This window comes from Symphalangus syndactylus, chromosome 20 (genome assembly GCF_028878055.3).
Source record: "Symphalangus syndactylus isolate Jambi chromosome 20, NHGRI_mSymSyn1-v2.1_pri, whole genome shotgun sequence".
NCBI classification, from domain to species: Eukaryota; Metazoa; Chordata; class Mammalia; order Primates; family Hylobatidae; genus Symphalangus; species Symphalangus syndactylus.
This window is the reverse complement of record NC_072442.2, coordinates 27,708,007-27,730,376: the sequence shown is the minus strand read 5'-3', so window position 1 is coordinate 27,730,376 and position 22,370 is coordinate 27,708,007. Positions and strand designations below refer to the sequence as shown.

Here is a 22,370-nt window from a genome sequence, read left to right as displayed (position 1 = left end):
GCACTCTGCTGAACAGTATACAGGATAGAGTGCAGTGACACAATCACAGCTCACTGCAGGCTCGACGCCCCCTCCAGGCTCAAGTGATTCACCTCAGTCGGCCGTGTAGCTAGGACTACAGGCACGTACCACCATGTCCAGCTAATTTTTCTATTTTTTGTAGAGACAAAATATGTTGCCTAGGCTGGTCTCGAACTATGTTGCCTAGGCTGGTCTCGAACTCCTACACTCCAGCAATCCAACTGCCTCAGCCTCCCAAAGTGCTGGGATTACAGGCATGAGCCAACACACCAGGCCCATTTTTTTCTTTAAACCAGAGGTTGAAAACTGGAAGCTCACAGGAAGAATCCTCCCTGTAGAACTGTTCTGTATAACTTTCATGGTATGTATTTTTAATTAATCTGATTTTTAGACAAGAGAGATACACAGAGACTCCAACAATTCCCTGTCTTATATAGGCCCAATTCATATATTCATGCTTCCCTCCTGGCTTTGGTAAGCAAATGCGTTCTGACTCTTGCTTTACACTGTGCTGCCTTCTCTAATAGTACAGGCTGAATTTAATTAAGAAAGTTATTTCCCTTCCATCCCAATTCTCAAAGGCAAAGGTTTTTTCTTCTCCCTAAGAACACTACCTCATATTTGAGTAATACTTACATAAAAATAACATTTTTTTTGTAGGACATTTTATAAAGATACAAAGATAAATGAATTTGCTCATGGTTACAGCGCCAATTAGGGCTAGACCTGGGGTTTCCTGGCTCAGTTCAGGAGTCTTTTTATTAATATTAAGCCTTGAGCCCAAAGGACCAAACAGCATATCCCACAACAATTCATTTATGGCTCAATTCTTTCTTTTCAGAAAAATATTTATATCAAACTAAAATGAACATATTGAATTCTGAATAACATCTTTCATAGGTATAAGGAAATCTAAAAGATACAGAGTAGTATCTGTGTGCCCATTATATATTCTAAATTGTGATTAATGTCTTCAAATACAAACATGTTAATCAATTATCACAAATGAAATGTAAGAATAACAAAGTGACTAAAGAGTTTTTAAAGAACCAAAGACTAGAAACTAGAATTTGATACACTGCCAGCATCTATACATATGTGAAGTATTGAAGATTTCCCAAACCTCAGTTATAGTAGCTATAAACTAAGTTTGCTATCAGTTGGCCACCAAAGAATAGTAGGATAGTTTTTCAGTGAAAAGGAGAAATCAAAATCCTTATATTAAATGGAGTTAGGGAATTGTGAACAATCTGTAGTGCCTATTTTCCTTCCTTTCTTTCGTTCTTTCTTTAATTCTTTCTTCCTTTTCTTCCTTTCTTTTCTCTCTCTCTGTTTCTCTTTCTTTCTTTCTTTTTTCCTAGACAGAGTCTTGCTCTGTCGCCCAGGCTGGAGTGCAGTGGCACAATCTTGGCTCACTGCAACCTCTGCCTCCCGGGTTCAAGCAATTTTCCTGCCTCAGCCTCCCGAGTAGCTGGGATCATAGGCGCCTGCCACCACACCCAGGTAATTTTTGTATTTTTAGTAGAGATGAGGTTTCATCATGTTAACCAGGCTGGTCTCAAACTCCTGACCTCGTGATCCGCCTGCCTTGGCCTCCCAAAGTGCTGGGATTATAGGTTGAGCCATCACACCCAGCCCACCACTGCGCCTGGCCCTACTTTGTTAACAAAATGAAATAATTATGAAAAGTACACTTGAGAGATGAAATCAGAACTTGAACATTTCCCCAAAACTTTGAAACGAACTCAAACTTTTACAGGCTTCAAGGAGAAAAATAAACAAACAAACAAACATCTCCAAACATTTCAATTGAGGAAAAAACTGCATTATTTGCTTCTTAAGATGTACAGGAAGTCATTTGGTTACAGAACTCAATGGCTGAAAGCTTCAGGGAGATACAAAGATTGATACATAGCTGTCCTATTATACACTGCCAGTCTTAACTTTTTCTAAAATGAGAATGTAATTTTTAATATTTGGAAAATGATGTCTGGAGCATACTCACTGCTATTACTGATGAAAGTGTAATACAACTTTTCTAGAAAGCAATTTGGCACACTTACTAAAAACCTTTCAAAAATTCACAGCCTTTTCTCTAGTAAATTCTTTTTGATGTGCACATTTCTTTCTCCCACTATCATCACCACCAAAAGAATCCAACAAATTTGAAATCATCAAGGATTTATAACTGGCCTTAAGATAATGGCCTGGACTTTTCCCTGCACCTCATTATATACTCAAGGTAGCATTCTATTCTCACATGGAGCTTTACAATACATGCTTTTAAATAAAGATGCTCTGGCCGGGTGCAGTGGCTCACGCCTGTAATCCCAGCATTTTGGAAGGCCGAGGCAAGTGGATCACAAGGTCAGGAGTTTGAGACCAGCCTGGCCAAAATGGTGAAACCTTGTCTCTACTAAAACTGCAAAAATTAGCTGGGCGCAGTGGCAGGCACCTCTAATCCCAGCTACTCAGGAGACTGAGGCAGGAGAATAGCTTGAACCCGGGAGGTGGAGGTCGCAGTGAGCTGAGATCGCACCACTGCACTCTAGCCTGGGCAACAGAGCAAAACTCCATCTCAAAAATAATAAATAAATAAATAAATAAATAAATAAATAAAATAAAGATGCTCCCAGCTGGAAGTCTACCAAGTTATCATCAAAGACAATTTTTTTCTTTTTAAAAATTTTTTTGTAGAGACGGGGTGTCACTATGTCACTCAGGCTGATCTTGAACTCCTGGGCTCAATCGATCCTCTCGCCTCAGCCTCTCAAAGTGTTTTTATTAAAGGCATGAGCCACCATGCCCAGCCCAATGTTTTTCTTAATGGCCAAATCATAATCTTATGCCTAGAATCCTTTTGTGATTCATAAGCATGGTGACTGGGTTTTCATGCTTTTGTGTGAGATGTGCCTCCCTTAAACCTTGTTACAATATCAGCACATTACCTGTCTGATGTGAAAAGAAATAAAATAGAAAAGAAAAAAGAAAAAAAAAACTCTTATGCTTAGTGACAAGTTGAATTCTGGTATGGTAAAAGGCACCTATTAAAAACTGATATTAATTTTTAGAGTTAGTAAGTTCAAAGAATTTAAACTCTGAATAATGAGTACCTTTTATATTTTGGGCTATATCTTTGTAATTCACACATTTTCCAAATCCTATGTTAGGTGTCATTTTATTGAGTGCCCACTATTGCTTAACAGCTGTAAAAAAAAGAAAGAATTTTAAAAGAAACAGAAGACACATTATCCTACCATGTTTCAAAAAGGTTTCTGCTAATCTCTATAGTAGTCAGGGTAACAGATTAGTCTTAACTAAATATACATGACATACTATAATATCCAAATATAAGTTATACAGTATATACATTTTTTTTTTTTTTTTTTGAGACGGGGTCTCGCTCTGTCGCCCAGGCTGGAGTGCAGTGGCACAATCTCGGCTCACTGCAAGCTCCGCCTCCTGGGTTCACGCCATTCTCCTGCCTCAGCCTCCGGAGTAGCTGGGACTACAGGCGCCCGCCACCACGCCCGGCTAATTTTTTGTATTTTTAGTAGAGACAGAGTTTCACCGTGGTCTCGATCTCCTGACCTCATGATCCGCCCACCTCCGCCTCCCAAAGTGCTGGGATTACAGGCGTGAGCCAGCACGCCCAGCGAAATTTTTATCTATGCATGACAAATTGATAAAACTGCACATTGGATACACTTTATAAGTTCTCCTGGAGTAAAGAATGGGAACGTCATCCTGTATAGTAAGGTTAAATCATAACAGGAAATAGATATTTAAGTCACAGAGTTAATTCTCTTCCTGGCCAGCCTAACTTCTTCTGTTCCAGACTAACTCCTTATTTAGTGTTTTAGACCAGTCCCTTGAGACCTGTTCCTATCAATTATCTCCTATCTCGCTTTTATCTTATATCTCTTTCCCCACTGCCATTACTTTGGTTCATTTCCTTTAGCACAGAAACATTTTCAAGTCTACTGCATACTTTAAAAACAAGAAAAATATTTGAGCTTGCATTCCTCCATCTAGATATAATCTTTTTTCTCCTTCTATTCATGAGAACTCTTGTGAAAATGAATACTCTATTTTTACTGTTTCTTTACATACATATATATATGATGAGCGAGAGAGGTTCTTACTATGTTGCCCAGGCTTGTCTCGAACTCCTGGGCTCAAGCAGTCCTCCCACCTTGGCTTCCAAAAGTGCTGGGATTACAGGTGTGAGCCACTACACCTGGCCTATAGTCACAATTTCTGTTTGATCAATTTTCTCTTCAACTTACCTCAATCAGGCTTCTCTGTCCCACCTCTCCACTGAAACTACTCTAGCCAAAGTCACAGGTGGCTTCCACACTACCAACTCATAACACCTTTCTTTGTATTATCAAATTTCTCAGTTGCATTTGACAGAATTGGACCATTGATTTCTTCCTAAAACTTTTGGCACACTATTTTCTACTGGTCTTCCACAAATTGCTTTCTGATTGCTCCTTTCAGTCTGTCAAATTCTCCTTTTTTACTTTTACCCCTTACATATGGGGGCTTTCAGGGTTCTGTCCTTGGCATCTATCTCCATGGGCATTCCTTGAGTGATGTCATCTCTCTCACAGCTTCAAGAGACTACAAACATTACTTTAGGATATTTTCATCACTGGTCTTCTTGGATATCTTACTGCCTAATTGGAACATGTTTGCTAACATATTCCACAGGATTACATACCTCAGCTGGTCCACAACTGAACTTATCTTCCCACTAAAGTTTTACTTCTTGTATTTTTGTTAATATCATCTGCCATCTACTCAGTCCAACCAAGCTCAAAGTCTTCAAGAGTTAACCAGTCTTCTATCTTTATTTCACCTCATAATCCATCATCAGGCCTCTACCACTTCACTTTTCATATTTTTCTGTAATCTATCTCATCCTGTCTATCCCAACCACAACTGCCTTAGTTTGAGTCTACGTTAGTTCCAGGACTTGGCAACTGCAACAATCCACTCTAAATTGTAACTCTGACCTTACATCTCTACATAAAACTTTTATGTTCCTCACTGCCAAAAGCAGTATTTCTTGTGTCAAGGTTACCTGTGGATGCTTGTAAAGATGCATATTCCTGGGTCAATCTGCATTTTTACATATTTTTCAACTTTTTCTGATGCAATGTAAAGCTTGAGTACAGGCTAAAGTTTGTTTAAATTTCTTACCAAGGCATAAAAAGCCTCCAAGGTCTTGGCTCTTGCCTACTTAGTTCTCTAATCTAGCACCTCCCTTTTTCTCCCATCACGTGCTTTATTATCTAGAGTACTGAATTCATTTACACTTATCCAAGTGTTTCTGGCTTCCACGCTTTTGCTGTTCTTCCTCTTTCTTCTCACCAAGTCTTATGCAACCTATTGAGTATTATGCTTTTTTTCTATCAAGCAGGTACTAACTTTTAACTCTTATTAACCAAAGACTGGGGTTTCTTGCTATCGTATCATAAAAAAAAAATCAGGTCTTTTTCCCCAGTTCCTGACACAGAGCTCCTAAAACCCTTGGAATTTCCTGAGTGATAAGAGTAATAGAAGCATCTTTGGTTCTAAGGAAGTGTCTCTTGGCTGGCCCCTAGATAGCTTTAGGATGGGAGCTAGTCACCAGAAACATCAATCCTTAATTAGAAGCTTGTAATTATCAGCTCCATCATGTAACTAGGGAAGGAGTGGAGATTGAGTCAGTTACCAATGACCAATGATTTAATCAATAATGCTTACTGATATGGTTTGGCTATGTACCCACCTAAATCTCATCTTGAATAGTAGCTCCCATAATTCCCACATGTCATGGGAGGGAGCCAGTGGGAGGTAATTGAATCATGGAGGCAGGTTTTTCCTGTGCTGTTCTGGTGATAGCAAGTCTCACAAGATGTGATGGTTTTATAAAGGGGATTTCCCCTGCACATGCTCTCTTGCCTGCCACCATGTAAGATGTCCTTTTGCTCTTCCTTATTCTTCCACCATGATTGTGAGGCCTCCCCAGCCGTGGAACTGTAAGTCCATTACAACTCTTTCCTTTATAAATTACCCAGTCTGGGGTATGTCTTTATTAGCAGCATGAGAACAGACTAATACAGTAAATAGGTACCAGGTAGTGGGGCACTGCTGTAAAGATACCCAAAAATGTGGAAGCAACTTTGGAACTGAGTAACAGGCAGAGGTTGGAACAGTTTCGAGGACCCGGAAGAAGACAAGAAAATGTGAGAAAGTTTGGAACTTCCTAGAAACTTGGAGGGCTCAGAAGACAGGAAGATATGGGAAAGTTTGTAACGTCCTAGAGACTTGCTGAATGGCTTTGACCAAAATGCTGATAGTGATATGGACAATAAGGTCCAGGCTGAGGTGGTCTCAGATGGAGATAAGGAACTTGGGAACTGAAGCAAAGGTAACTCTTGCTATGTTTTAGCAAAGAGACTGGTGGCATTTTGCCCCTGCCATAGAGTTCTGTGGAACTTTGAACTTGAGAGAGATGATTTAGGTATCTGGTGGAAGAAATCTCTAAGTGGCAAAGTGTTCAAGAAGAAGTAGCACATAAAAGTTTGGAAAATGGCCGGGTGCCGTGGCTCACACCTGTAATCCCAGCACTTTGGAAGGCTGAGGTGGATGGACCACCTGAGGTCAGGAGTTTGGGACCAGCATGACCAATATGGTGAAACTCTGTCTCTACTAAAAATACAAAAATTAGCCAGGCATGGTGGCGTGCACCTGTAGTCCCAACTACTTGGGAGGCTAAGACAGGAGAATTGCTTGAACCCAGGTGGCGGAGGTTGCAGTGAGCCAAGATCATGCCACTGCACTCCAGCCTGGGCGACAGAGAAAGACTCCATCTCAAAAAAAAAAAAAAAAAGTTTGAAAAATTTGCAGACTGATGATGTGATAGAAAGTAACCCATTTTCTGGGGAGAAATTCAAGCCTGCTGAAGAAGTTGCATAAGTAACAAGGGGATGAATGTTAATCACCAATTATAGCGCTCCTTCAACCTCTATTACACAGTTCTGAAGACACTTTACCAAGAGTATATAGTATCCTTAAGTGCTAAAGCTGGACAGGACCTTAGAGATTAAAGATTTTTTCTCGGATAAGAAAACCAGGACTAGAAAGATGAAAAGATTGACCAGAGCCAGAGTTAAGTGGTAGCAAAGCCAGATGAATGGCTCTCCTATCGAGCCAATGTAATTTCTTCAACATCATGCAGCTTATACTACTTTGGGGCCACATATCTTAGTTAACTATATCCCTATAGAGGATATTTTGTTAACAACTTCATACCTGAGATCAGTAGTAGTGTTACAAAAGCAAGCTATTAGCATAGAACACAATAAAAAAAAATCTTGGAGCATGCATAGAAATTTTTGTACATCTTAGATATTATAACTATGAAATTATTTAGTGAGGATCAATAGAGGATAAACTTGAGCTTTAGTAAGAATAAACAAAAACAAAACAGAGTACTTTAAGTGTATTTCCTGGGTCCTGTTTCCCAGACCCATCAAAAATGACATGGAATTCAAGACAGGAGTTTAAGACAAGAAGGGTAAGGCAGGCCAATCTTTGGTATGTGCTTTCAAGACAAAGGGGCTCTGAAGTCAGATTGCCTGGATTCTAATCCTGTCCTACCCCTTATCTGTGCCTCAATTTCCTCATCTGTAAAATGAAGATGGTAATAGTACACATTTGTCAGGACTGAATCAGATCATATTGATAAAGAGCTCAGAATAGTGCCTAGCACAGAGTAAGCCAATGTTGGTTGTTCTTATTTCTTTCTCTTTGAAGAGCAGAAACCTGGTCATCATAGTAGAGGGAACAGACCTACTTTTAAATGGTCTTCTGCAGTTCAGGTTAGGGAATGCTATTACTAAATATTAATTTTAGAAAATAAATAAGTGCTTTCAGTTTCTTAATGCAATTTAATGTGAAGAAAACATTTCCTTATCTTTTATAAAAACCAAGATGACCTTACAGAACACAATATAGTTTTTACAGATTAGTATATGTGAAGATTATGAAAGAAACTATGCTGAGGCCAGGCGTGGTGACTCATGACTGCAATCCCAGCACTTTGGGAGGCCAACACAGGAGGATCACTTAAGCCCAGGAGTTTGAGACCAGCCTGGGCAATGTAGTGAGATCTCATTTCTACAAAAAAATTTAAAAGTTAGCCAGGCATAGTGGTGCATGCCTGTAGTCCCAGCTACTCGGGAGGCTGAGGCAGGAGAATTACTTGAGCCCAGAAGGTTGAGGCTGCAGTGAGCCATGATCATGCCACTGCACTCCAGCCTGACCGAAAGAGTAAGATCCTGTCCCATCCACCCTACCCCCAGAAAGAAACTATGTTGAGACAGAGAATGCACTTGACTCTACCATGGAAACTAACAGATAGTGGTGAGAAAAAGCCTAAAATCACGAAGCCTGAGACTGAGGAATCTTTATGGTTCCATGGGATGGCTGGAAAGAGATTTGGAGAGAATCAGGCATTCAGTGTATTTCTTTCCCACTGAAATCCCAAGAAATCCCAAGAAAGCAGAGTTGGAGAAAGCAGAGTTGGAGTTTTATGTATGAGACTTAGTGCCATAGCATGGACAGCTTGGAAACTGGACAACTCTCTGGGATGGAATCCATATAAGTGCAAAGCAAAAACCTAGTAATTTTTATAGGCCAAATATTTTGCTGGTTTATATTACAGTATTAACAGCAACCTTAACCATACAAACAGTAGAAAAAGTCCGTATAAAGAAAGTGACATCCAGGTGCGATGGCTCATGCCTGTAATCCCAGCCCTTTGAGAGGCTGAGGTGGGAGGATCACTTTAGGCCAGGAGTGTGAGGCCAGCCTGGGTAACATGGCAAAATCACATCCCTACAAAAAACTTAAAAAAAAAAAAAAAAAAAGCCAGGTATGGTGGCACACTCCTGTAGACCCAGCTACTCAGGAGGCTGAGGTGGGAGGATCACTTGAGCTCGGGGGGTTGAGGCTGCAGTAAGCCATGATAGCACGCCACTTCACTCCAGCCTAGGTGACAGAGTGAGACCCTGTCTCAAAAAAAAAAAAAAAAAAAAGAGAGAGAGAGAGAGAGACTACTATGTTTCTAACTTAAAATAAAATTAAAGGCATTGTATATAAAATTTGAATTTAGTTTTCTAAAAAAAAAAAAAAAAAAAAAAAATGGTGCTGAGACACCTGCAAAGCCACATGCAAACAAATACCACATACAAAAATTTACTCAAAATGGATCAAAGGCCTAAATGTAAGAGAAAAACCATAAAACTGTCAGAAGAGTCTGGGCATGGTGGCTCACACCTATAATCCCAGCACTTTGGGAGGCCAAGGCAGGCGGATCACGAGGTCAGGAGTTTGAGACCAGCCTGGTTAACATGATGAAACCTCATCTCTACTAAAAATACAAAAATTACCTGGGTGTGGTGGCAGGCGCCTATGATCCCAGCTACTCGGGAGGCTGAGGCAGGAAAATTGCTTGAACCTGGGAGGCAGAGGTTGCAGTGAGCTGATATCGTGCCACTGCACTCCAGCCTGGGTGAAAGAGACAGACTGTCTCAAAACAAACAAACAAACAAAAAACCAAAAAACCCTCAGAAGAAAACATAGGGGTAAATCTTCATGATGTAGGATTTGCCAAATAATTCTTAGATATGACACCAAAAGCATGAACCACAACAAAAAAATAGGTACACTGAACTTCATCAAATTTAAAAATTTTGTGCTTCAGAGTACACCATAAAGAAAGAAAAAAGACAACCCAGAGAATGGGATAAAATATTTGTAAATCACATATCTGACATGGGACTTGTATCTGGAATACATAAAGAACTCTTACAACTTAATAATAAAAAGACAAAAAGTCCAATTTAAAAATGAGCAAAGGCCAGCCTGGGCAACACAGTGAGGCCCCATCTCTACCAAAAAAAAAAAACAAACCAGCCAGGTATGAGATCAGACACCAAGACTGGGGCAGGAGGATGGCTTGAGCCCAGGAGTGCGAGGCTGCAGTGAGCTGTGGTTGTTTCACTACACTCCAGCCTGGGCAACAAAGCAAGATCCCAGTCTCTAAAAAAATTTTTAATTAAAAAAATAAAAAATGGGCAAAAGATCTGAATAGATATTTCTCATGTGAGGAAGATACACAAGTGGCCAGTGAGCACATGAAAAGATGTTCAACATCATTAGCCACTAGGGAAATGCAAACCCAAACTGCAATGAGATAATACTTCATATTCACAAGAATGGCTAGAATCTGAAGTCAGGTTACAACAAGTGTTGATGAGGATATGGAGTAATCAGAGCCCTCATACACTGCTGGTAGGAATGTAAAATGGTGCAGCTGCTGTGGAAAACAATCTGGCAGTTCATCAGTTAAAAAGAGTTATCATATGCTCTAGCAATCCCACTCCTAGGTATATGCCCAAGAGAAATGAAAACATATGTCCATACAGAAACTTGTACACAGATGTGTACAGCACCATTCATAATAGCCAAAAGACAGAAACAACCTAAATGTCATCAGTGGATGAAAGGATAAAACACTATTATTATTTGGCCATAAAAAGGAATGAAGTGCTAACACAGGCTATGGCATGGACAAGCCTTGAAAACATTATGCTAACTGAAAGAAGCCAGTCACAAAGACAACATATGATCCCATTCATAGGCCAGTCCAGAATAGGGAAGTTATAGAGACAGAGATTAGTGTTTGCTTAGGATCGGGTGGGGGGTTGGGTGGGATAGAGTGGTCATAGATAAAGGGGTTTCTTTCTGAGGTGATGAAAATTTTCAAAAACTGACTGTGGTGTTGGGTGCATACATCTGTGAATATACCAAAACCAATGTATTAACTGTATAGCATTTGAATTATATTTCACTAAAGCTGTTTGCTCTGTCACCAGGCTGGAGTGCTGTGGTGCGATCTCAGCTCACTGCAACCTCTGCCTCCTGCGTTCAAGCGATTTTCCTGCCTCAGCCTCCCAAGTAGCTGGGACTACAGGCACACGCCACCACACCCAGCTAATTTTTGTATTTTTAGTAGAGATGGGGTTTCATCATGTTGGCCAGGATGGTCGTGATCTCTTGACCTCGTGATCTGCCCGCCTCAGCCTCCCAAAGTGCTGGGATTACAGGTGTGAGCCACCATGCCCAGCCTGAAAAAAATCTTTAAAGGATCATCCTGTGAGAAGCACCTGAACATCTCTCTGATTTGGGTTCTAACCATGGACACTTTTGCTACAGTCCGTGTAAGGACCAGCCTGGATCAGGCCTAATCACAGGCTGGATTCCCTACACCAGTACTTTTCATATGTTAGTACTTAACAGAATCACCCAAGAGCCTGTTAAAAAACACACAGTCCTGACTATCTCAAGAGAGACTGAGTGGGGCAGAGATGAAACCCACAAATCTACTCTGCTTAAGTTCCCACATGAATCTAGTGCAGGTGGTTAGCAACCACATTTACTACAAATATTTCTCTGCACTGTTATCTAGACAAAACCCATCAGATTAAGCCTTCACTTCTAAATAAATTCTTTTTTTCAAAGCAACGAAAGAAAGAAGCAACAAAAGCACAGATTTACTGAAACAAAAGTACACTCCATAGAGTGAAAGCAGGCTCAAGCAAGCAGCTCAAGAGCCCTAAATAAATTCTAAATTCTAAAATGTTGAATATTGTGTCATAGTAATAGAAAAAGAAAACAAAATAGCCTTCAAACTTCTGACATGTGAAGAGCAGACCAAAGCTAACTGGAGAATTTCCAGACTTCTCATTTGACCAAAAGGGCTATTCAATTATAGACAAAAGAAACATAATTAGCTAAAAAAGTACAGAGCGGAACTGCATCATTATATACTGACCCACTATAAATCAAAAGGTCTCAGTACAGACCACACCATGAATACCTGGTACCACTAAGAATATTTAATCTTGCACAATTTTATGGTTATAAGTCAGAACCTTATGTTCTGACTAGCCCATTAACTTTCCAGATTCTAGTTAAAACCCATCTTCAAACTAAAGAGATTTTGTATAAACAATATATAGCTGAAGATATCTACCACTAAGAAAGAAGCTTTATAAAATTAGGAAAATGGCTTTTAGAATTTACAAAAGTGCACAAATGAAGTAATAGCAGACTTTTTTTTTTTTCTTTTCTTTCTTTTCTTTTTTTTTTAAATTAAAAAGAGATAAGGTCTTGTTCTGTTGCCCAGGTTGGCCTTGACCTCCTTGGGCTCAAGCGATCCTCCTGCCTTATAGTCTCCCAAGTAGCTGGGGACTACAGACATGTGCCACAGCATTTGGCTAATAGCAAACATTTTAAATAGTAAATACATATAAATTAAAAACATCTGAAAGTTTCCAAAGCAGCCCCCACCCCCACCTCACCTATAAAAAGAATTCTAAGTGCAGAAAAGATGCCCCAAAGTTTATAAACTGCTTCCCTGGTGTGGATGAGGGTGTTGCTCTTTAGATCTTCAGGTTATTTACTCTTAATTCCTGAAAAGCCTGGTTTTCTAGTTGGAAGCAGATAGGAAACAGCAAAGTAAAAGTAAAGAGCTACTAGAGAAAGGCACAATGACAGCAGGGAATGTCAACAGCCACCACTGTGACAACGAAGAGGAAGATTCAGTAAAGCTATACAAAGTAGACCCACGTTGGTCTGAAGGTTGTGGGTCACTGTTAAGCTCATTAACATTGTCTCAACCATGACTGACTAGCTTAAAATTTTTTTTTGTAAATTAAAATAAAATAAAAAGTAGACAAAAACAAAAAACATAACAATCCTACTAGGAAAAGGAGTTCCTAAGGGCATTCCTGTACTAGAGCTCAGTGTAATACTATCCGACCTTCCAAATCTCTCTCTCTCTGTCCTCCGGAACCTCTCTCCTCCCATTTCCTCCAGAAACTTCCTCCATGAATCATTCCCTCTTTCCGTACCCTTTTCTTTCCTAATGATCCCTTCCCCTCAGCAGAAAAATATTCTCAAATCTCTTCCAAATAACCAAAAAGAGCACTTCTCTCACCCTAAATTTTCCTCTAGCTACTCTTCCTTTCTTTGATACTAGGTTTCAAAAGAACAGTCTCTATTTGCTACTTTCCTTTCCTCACCACTAATTTACCTTCTAACCTACTGCAGCTGGTCTTACAAAGTTGATCTTACAAAACTCACTAGTATCCTAATTGCCAAAGTCAATGGACTTTCTACTCTTCCTTCTCTTCACCTCCTCAATACATCTGACCCAACAGTGCACACTTCTGTCCTGAAACTCCCTCTTTGCTTAGAGTCTGTGATGCCACACTCACCAGAATTTCATCCTAACTAGAGTACCTAGTCCTGGAATGTCAATGGAATTTAGGCCAGAAAAAAGGGGGTGGGGGAGAATTGCTGTAGTCTGAATGCATCCCCCCAAAATTGATATGCTGAAACTTAATCACCAACATGATAGTATTAAGAGGTCAGGCCTTCAGGAAGTGAGTAAGTCATGAGGACAGAGCCCTCGTGAATGGAATTAATGACCTTATACAAGAAGTGCCATATAACTGTTCACCCTTTTTCCTCTTTTGCTATATGAGGACACCACATTTGTTCCTTCTACATGAGGATGCAGCAAGAAGGCTTTTGCCAGACATCGAATCTGCTGGCAACTTGTCTTGGACTTCCCAGCCTCCACAACTGTGAGAAATAAATTTCCATTATTTATAAATTACCCATTCTGTGGTATTTTGTTATAGTAGCAGGAATGAGACTATGACAAGGGTACATGGTCAAATAGTTTTGGGAAATGTGGTATTAAAGTTAAGTATTTTTCTTTGCTACAGATTTTCTCAGATCTTCAATATACTGAGGTGTATTGTGACTCTACAAGATGAGGTTCTCCAATGTTTTCCCAAATTTCTTGACTATAAAACTCTTCCATCCCTTTTAAAGAACTATCTTACACCACAAATTGAGTTGGGAAACACATTTTGGGTTAACATTGCTCTTGATGTTCTTTTTCAGTCTTATTTGCAGGATTTTCCTTCATTAGCCTCCCAAATGTCCTATTCCCCAAAAGTCCATCTTTAGGCTTCTCTCATCTCACACCTTAGTCACCTTTTAGTTCTCCACTTGTCTCATGTTACGTTCTCCATAAGTGATCTCATTCATATCCTCATGGCTTCAGTACAGCTTTAGAGCCTATAAGTTTCTCTGCCACTTACTGTGTAAGCTTGGATCTTGGTTTCTTAATTTATAAAATGAGAATAATAATAATTCCTAAGTACTAAATGACAGATATAAAGTTTCTGCCACAGTACCTGACATATTTATGCAAAGGCTCAATAAATGGTCACTATCATTTTTTCTTTCTCCAGCCTAGATCTCCTTGCTGAGTAACACATGTATCTATTCAGCTTGGAACTTTCCTTTGCTTGTTTTATGTATAGTCATCTCTTGGTATCCACAGGGGATTCATTCCAGGACCCCTACAGATATCAAAATCCACAGATGCCCAAGTCCCTGTTATAAGATGGCATAGTATTTGCATATAAGCTATGCACATGCTCCTATACACTTTAAATCATCTCTAGATTACTTACGATACCTACTTCAATGTAAATACTATGTAAATAGCTGTTATACTATTTTTTATTTGTATTATTTTTATTATGGTATTGTTATTTTTATTGGGGTTTTCCCAAATACTTTCAATCCACAATTGGTTGAATCTGCAGATGCAGAACTTCCAGCTACAAAGGACTAACTATTTACCCCCAACTCAAGATGTTCACCACCCACTCCCACCACTTAAACTGGCCCTAGTATTCTTTACCTCAAGGTATGGAACCACTATCTACCCAGATGCCTAAATCTGGAACACTGAAGCCATATTCTAGACCCTTCCTTCTCAATTACCATCCTTCCGCCTTCCCCCAATTAAGTAACTAAGTACATCTAGCTCCGCCCCCACCCCCCCAATACAGCTTCAGATGTGCAAATCTGATCATACTTAAATTCTTCCATATTCCTCATGGTTTTCAAGACAAAATTCAAACTGGTATCACATAAGGCTCTTCATGACCTAGCCTCTTGAGTCTCATCTCCCATTATGTGCCTTCTCTGACATAGACTCTCCACTCCAACCATATAAAATCATATGTATTTCTACAAATGGCTATGCTGTCATGTTTTCATACATTCTATTTATAGATAGATGTATTTTATACATTCTATTTTATTTACAGATCAAAGAATGTATAAAATACATTATAAAATACATTATAATGTACAATGTATAAAATACATTATAATGTATAAAATACATTATATATTATATTATATAATTTATAATTATATACTATATATTATATTTTATACATTATATATTATATATAATACATTATATATAATGTAATTTATAAATACATTATAATGTATAAATGTATAAATACAATATAATGTATTTTTAAAATGCATTATGTATTTATAAAATATATAAAATATAATGTATTTATAAAATACATTATAGGGGGGTGGAGCCAAGATGGCCAAAAAGGAACAGCTCTGGTCTACAAGCTCGCAGTGTGAGCGACGCAGAAGATGGGTGATTTCTGCATTTCCATCTGAGGTACCAGGTTCATCTCACTAGGGAGTGCCAGACAGTGGGCGCAGGACAGTGGGTGCAGTGCACCGTGCTCGAGCCAAAGCAGGGCGAGGCATTGCCTCACTTGGGAAACGCAAGGGGTCAGGGAGTTCCCTTTCCTAGTCAAAGAAAGGGGTGACAGACGGCACCTGGAAAATCGGGTCACTCCCACCCTAATACTGCGCTTTTCCGACGGGCTTAAAAAACAGCACACCAGGAGATTATATCCCACATCTGGCTCGGAGGGTCCTACGCCCACGGAGTCTGGCTGATTGCTAGCTCAGCAGTCTGAGATTAAACTTCAAGGAGGCAGTGAGGCTGGGGGAGGGGCGCCTGTCATTGCCCAGGCTTGATTAGGTAAACAAAGCAGCCTGGAAGCTCAAACTGGGTGGAGCCCACCACAGCTCAAGGAGGCCTGCCTGCCTCTGTAGGCTCCACCTCTGGGGGCAGGGCATAGACAAACAAAAAGACAGCAGTAACCTCTGCAGACTTAAATGTCCCTGTCTGACAGCTTTAAAGAGAGTAGTGGTTCTCCCAGCACGCAGCTGGAGATCTGAGCACAGGCAGACTGCCTCCTCAAGTGGGTCCCTGACCCCTGAGCAGCCTAACTGGGAGGCACCCCCCAGTAGGGGCAAACTGACACCTCACACGGCCGGGTATTCCTCTGAGACAAAACTTCCAGAGGAACGATCAGGCAGCAGCATTCGTGGTTCATGTAAATCTGCTGTTCTGCACCCACCGCTGCTGACACCCAGGCAAAGAGGGTCTGGAGTGGACCTCTAGAAAACTCCAACAGACCTGCAGCTGAGGGTCCTGTCTGTTAGAAGGAAAACTAACAAACACCAAAAACCCATCTGTACATCACCATCCTCAAAGACCAAAAGTAGATAAAACCACAAAGATGGGGAAAAAACAGAGCAGGAAAACTGGAAACTCTAAAAAGCAGAGCGCCTCTCCTCCTCCAAAGGAACGCAGTTCCTCACCAGCAATGGAACAAAGCTGGACGGAGAATGACTTTGACGAGTTGAGAGAAGGCTTCAGACGATCAAACTACTCCGAGCTACAGGAGGAAATCCAAGCCAAAGGCAAAGAAGTTAAAAACTTTGAAAAAGAATGACGAATGTATAACTAGAATAACCAATACAGAGAAGTGTTTAAAGGAGCTGATGGAGCTGAAAGCCAAGGCTCGAGAACTACGTGAAGAATGCAGAAGCCTCAGGAGCTGATGCGATCAACTGGAAGAAAGGGTATCAGCAATGGAAGATGAAATGAATGAAATGAAGCAAGAAGGGAAGTCTAGAGAAAAAAGAATAAAAAGAAACGAACAAAGCCTCCAAGAAATATGGGACTATGTGAAAAGACCAAATCTACGTCTGATTGGTGTACCTGAAAGTGACGGAGAGAATGGAACCAAGTTAGAAAACACTCTGCAGGATATTATCCAGGAAAACTTCCCCAATCTAGCAATGCAGGCCAACATTCAGATTCAGGAAATACAGAGAACGCCACAAAGATACTCCTCGAGAAGAGCAACTCCAAGACACATAATTGTCAGATTCACCAAAGTTGAAATGAAGGAAAAAATGTTAAGAGCAGCCAGAGAGAAAGGTCAGGTTACCCACAAAGGGAAGCCCATCAAACTAACAGCAGATCTCTTGGCAGAAACTCTACAAGCCAGAAGAGAGTAGGGGCCAATATTCAACATTCTTAAAGAAAAGAATTTTCAATCCAGAATTTCATATCCAGCCAAACTAAGCTTCATAAGTGAAGGAGAAATAAAATACTTTACAGACAAGCAAATGCTGAGAGATTTTGTCACCACGAGGCCTGCTCTAAAAGAGCTCCTGAAGGAAGCACTAAACATGGAAAGGAACAACCAGTACCAGCCACTGCAAAATCATGCCGAATTGTAAAGACCATCGAGGCTAGGAAGAAACTGCATCAACTAACGAGCAAAATAACCAGCTAACATCATAATGACAGGATCAAATTCACACATAATAATATTAACTTTAAATGTAAATGGACTAAATGCTCCAATTAAAAGATACAGACTGGCAAATTGGATAAGGAGTCAAGACCCATCAGTGTGCTGTACTGAGGAAACCCATCTTATGTGCAGAGACACACATAGGCTCAAAATAAATGGATGGAGGAAGATCTACCAAGCAAATGGAAAACAAAAAAGGCAGGGATTGCAATCCTAGTCTCTGATAAAATAGACTTTAAACCAACAAAGATCAAAAGAGACAAAGAAGGCCATTACATAATGGTAAAGGGATCAATTCAACAAGAAGAGCTAACTATCCTAAATATATATGCACCCAATACATGAGCACCCAGATTCATAAAGCAAGTCCTGAGTGACCTACAAAGAGACTTAGACTCCCACACAATAATAATGGGAGACTTTAACACCCCACTGTCAACATTAGACAGATCAACGAGACAGAAAGTTAACAAGGATACCCAGGAATTGAACTCAGCTCTGCACCAAGCGGACCTAATAGACATCTATAGAACTCTCCACCCCAAATCAACAGAATATACATTTTTTTCAGCACCACACCACACCTAATCCAAAATTGACCACATAGTTGGAAGTAAAGATCTCCTCAGCAAATGTAAAAGAACAGAAATTATAACAAACTGTCTCTCAGACCACAGTGCAATCAAACTAGAACTCAGGATTAAGAAACTCACTCAAAACTGCTCAACTACATGGAAACTGAACAACCTGCCCCTGAACGACTACTGGGTACATAACAAAATGAAGGCGGAAATAAAGATGTTCTTTGAAACCAACGAGAACAAAGACACAACATACCAGAATCTCTGGGACACATTCAAAGCAGTGTGTAGAGGGAAATTTATAGCACTAAATGCCCACAAGAGAAAGCAGGAAAGATCCAAAATTGACACCCTAACATCACAATTAAAAGAACCAGAAAAGCAAGAGCAAACACATTCAAAAGCTAGCAGAAGGCAAGAAATAACTAAAATCAGAGCAGAACTGAAGGAAACAGAGACACAAAAAACCCTTCAAAAAATTAATGAATCCAGGAGCTTGTTTTCTGAAAACATCAACAAAATTCATAGACCGCTAGCAAGACTAATAAAGAGAAAAGAGAAAAGAATCAAATAGGTGCAATAAAAAATGATAAAGGGGATATCACCACCGATCCCACAGAAATACAAACTACCATCAGAGAATACTACAAACACCTCTACGCAAATAAACCAGAAAATCTAGAAGAAATGGATAAATTCCTCGACACATACACCCTCCCAAGACTAAACCAGGAAGAAGTTGAATCTCTGAATAGACCAATAACAGATTCTGAAATTGTGGCAATAATCAATAGTTTACCAACCAAAAAGAGTCCAGGACCAGATGGATTCACAGCTGAATTCTACCAGAGGTACAAGGAGGAACTGGTACCATTCCTTCTGAAACTCTTCCAATCAATAGAAAAAGAGGGAATCCTCCCTAACTCATTTTATGAGGCCAGCATCATCCTGATACCAAAGCCAGGCAGAGACACACCAAAAAAGAGAATTTTAGACCAATATCCTTGATGAACATTGATGCAAAAATCCTGAATAAAATACTGGCAAACCGAATCCAGCAGCACATCAAAAAGCTTATCCACTATGATCAAGTGGGCTTCATCCCTGGGATGCAAGGCTGGTTCAACATATGCAAATCAATAAATGTAATCCAGCATATAAACAGAACCAAAGACAAAAACCACATGATTATCTCAATAGATGCAGAAAAGGCCTTTGACAAAATTCAACAATGCTTCATGCTAAAAACTCTCAATAAATTTGGTATTGATGGGATGTATCTCAAAATAATAAGAGCTATCTATGACAAACCCACAGCCAATATCATACTCAATGGGCAAAAACTGGAAGCATTCCATTTGAAAACTGGCACAAGACAGGGATGCCCTCTCTCACCACTCCTATTCAACATAGTGTTGGAAGTTCTGGCCAGGGCAATTAGGCAGAAGAAGGAAATAAAGGGTATTCAATTAGGAAAAGAGGAAGTCAAATTGTCCCTGTTTGCAGATGACATGATTGTATATCTAGAAAACCCCACTGTCTCAGCCCAAAATCTCCTTAAGCTGATAGGCAACTTCAGCAAAGTCTCAGGATACAAAATCAATGTGCAAAAATCACAAGCATTCTTATAAACCAATAACAGACAAACAGAGAGCCAAATCATGAGTGAACTCCCATTCACAATGGCTTCAAAGAGAATAAAATACCTAGGAATCCAACTTATAAGGGATGTGAAGGACCTCTTCAAGGAGAACTACAAACCACTGCTCAAGGAAATAAAAGAGGATACAAACTAATGGAAGAACACTCCACGCTCATGGGTAGGAAGAATCAATATCGTGGAAATGGGCATACTGCCCAAGGTAATTTATAGATTTTCAATGCCATCCCGATCAAGCTATCAATGACTTTCTTCACAGAATTGGAAAAAACTACTTTAAATTTCATATGGAACCAAAAAAGAGCCCACATTGCCAAGTCAATCCTAAGCCAAAAGAACAAAGCTGGAGGCATCATGCTACCTGACTTCAAACTACACTACAAGGTCACAGTAACCAAAACAGCATGGTACTGGTACCAAAACAGAGATATAGACCAATGGAACAGAACAGAGCCCTCAGAAATAATGCCACATATCTACAACTATCTGATCTTTGACAAACCTGATAAAAACAAGAAATGGGGAAAGGATTCCCTATTTCATAAATGGTGCTGGGAAAACTGGCTTGCCATATGTAGAAAGCTGAAATTGGATCCCTTCCTTACACCTTATACAAAAATTAATTCAAGATGGATTAAAGACTTACATGTTAGACCTAAAACCATAAAAACCCTAGAAGAAAACCTAGGCAATACCATTCAGGACATAGGCATGGGCAAGGACTTCATGTCTAAAACACCAAAAGCAATGGCAACAAAAGCCAAAATAGACAAATGGGATATTAAACTAAAGAGCTTCTGCACAGCAAAAGAAACTACCATCAGAGTGAACAGACAACCTATAGAATGGGAGAAAATTTTTGCAATCTACTCATCCGACAAAGGGCTAATATCCAGAATCTACAAAGAACTCAAACAAATTTACAAGAAAGAAACAAACAACCCCATCAACAAGTGGGCAAAGGATATGAACAGATACTTCTCAAAAGAAGACATTTATGCAGCCAAAAGACACATGAAAAAATGGTCATCATCACTGGCCATCAGAGAAATGCAAATCAAAACCACAGTGAGATACCATCTCACACCAGTTAGAATGGTGATCATTAAAAAGTCAGGAAAGAACAGGTGCTGGAGAGGATGTGGAGAAATAGGAACACTTTTACACTGTTGGTGGGACTGTAAACTAGTTCAACAATTGTGGAAGTCAGTGTGGCGATTCCTCAGGGATCTAGAACTAGAAATACCATTTGACCCAGCCATCCCATTACTGGGTATATACCCAAAGGATTATAAATCATGCTGCTATAAAGACACATGCACACATATGTTGATTGTGGCACTATTCACAATAGCAAAGACTTGGAACCAACCCAAATGTCCAACAATGAGAGACTGGATTAAGAAAATGTGGCACATATACACCATGGAATACTATGCAGCCATAAAAAATGATGAGTTCATGTCCTTTGTAGGGACATGGATGAAGCTGGAAACCATCATTCTCAGCAAACGATTGCAAGGACAAAAAAACCAAACACCGCATGTTCTTACTCATAGGTGGGAATTGAACAATGAGAACACACGGACACAGGAAGGGAAACATCACACACCGGGGCCTGCTGTGGGGTGGGGGGAGGGGGGAGGGATAGCATTAGGAGATATACCTAATGTAAATGACGAGTTAATGGATGCAGCACACCAACATGGCACATGTATACATATGTAACAAACCTGCACATTGTGCACATGTACCCTAAAACTTAAAGTATAATAATAATAAAAAACAATGGTTTCTCTCTCAGTAAGATGAAATTTTTTACTTAAGAGTTAGATTAGGATAAAACTCAATCACTATCAACATAAATTCCTGTTTCTAAACAAGTGACAAGTTTTTGTATTCCTCTCTTGTAAAGCCTCACAGTATAACAGGATGTGGGCATACTTAAATTTTAAGTAAAAATTCTATGTAGTCAAAAAGGCAAACATTAGAATATTCAGGAAAATCCAGCAATATATGCTCATGAATACAATATAGGTTTGTTGAGTCTAAACATCCCATTTCACAAACGTTCTTTGACCTCTGATTAACAAGAAATGGTTCTTCCTCTAAACTGCTACGAGAGAGAAATGAACTTTAATCTTACTAATATGTCTCAGTGTGTTGAGGCTCCTTCCTTCCTTCCCCACTCCCTTCCTCCCTCCCTCCCTCCTTCCTTTTCTTTCTTTCTCCCTTCCTTTCTCCCTTCCTTCCTCTCTTTCTTCCTCCCTCCCTCCCTCCCTTCCTTCCTTCCTTGTTAAGAGACAGTGTCTTTCTGTGTCGCCTAGGCTGGAATGCAATGGCATGTGATCATACCTCAATGCAGCTTTGAACTCCTGGGCTCAAATGATCCTCTCACCTCAGCCTCTCAAGTAGCTAAGACTATAGGCACATGCCACCATGCCTGGCTAATTTTTATTT

General features: G+C 39.8%; 1 protein-coding gene and 1 non-coding gene across 5 annotated transcripts in view; one reads left to right on the top strand and one right to left on the bottom strand.

Annotated features, from left to right (window-relative positions):
- The window catches only part of SSH2 (slingshot protein phosphatase 2), a 315,105-nt gene that overhangs the window by 264,120 nt on the left and 28,615 nt on the right, over positions 1 to 22,370 (bottom strand). The window lies entirely within an intron of this gene.
- Positions 2,876 to 2,979, top strand: LOC129470861 (small nucleolar RNA U13). The gene has a single exon (XR_008653381.1). It is a non-coding gene; the product is annotated as a small nucleolar RNA U13 (small nucleolar RNA).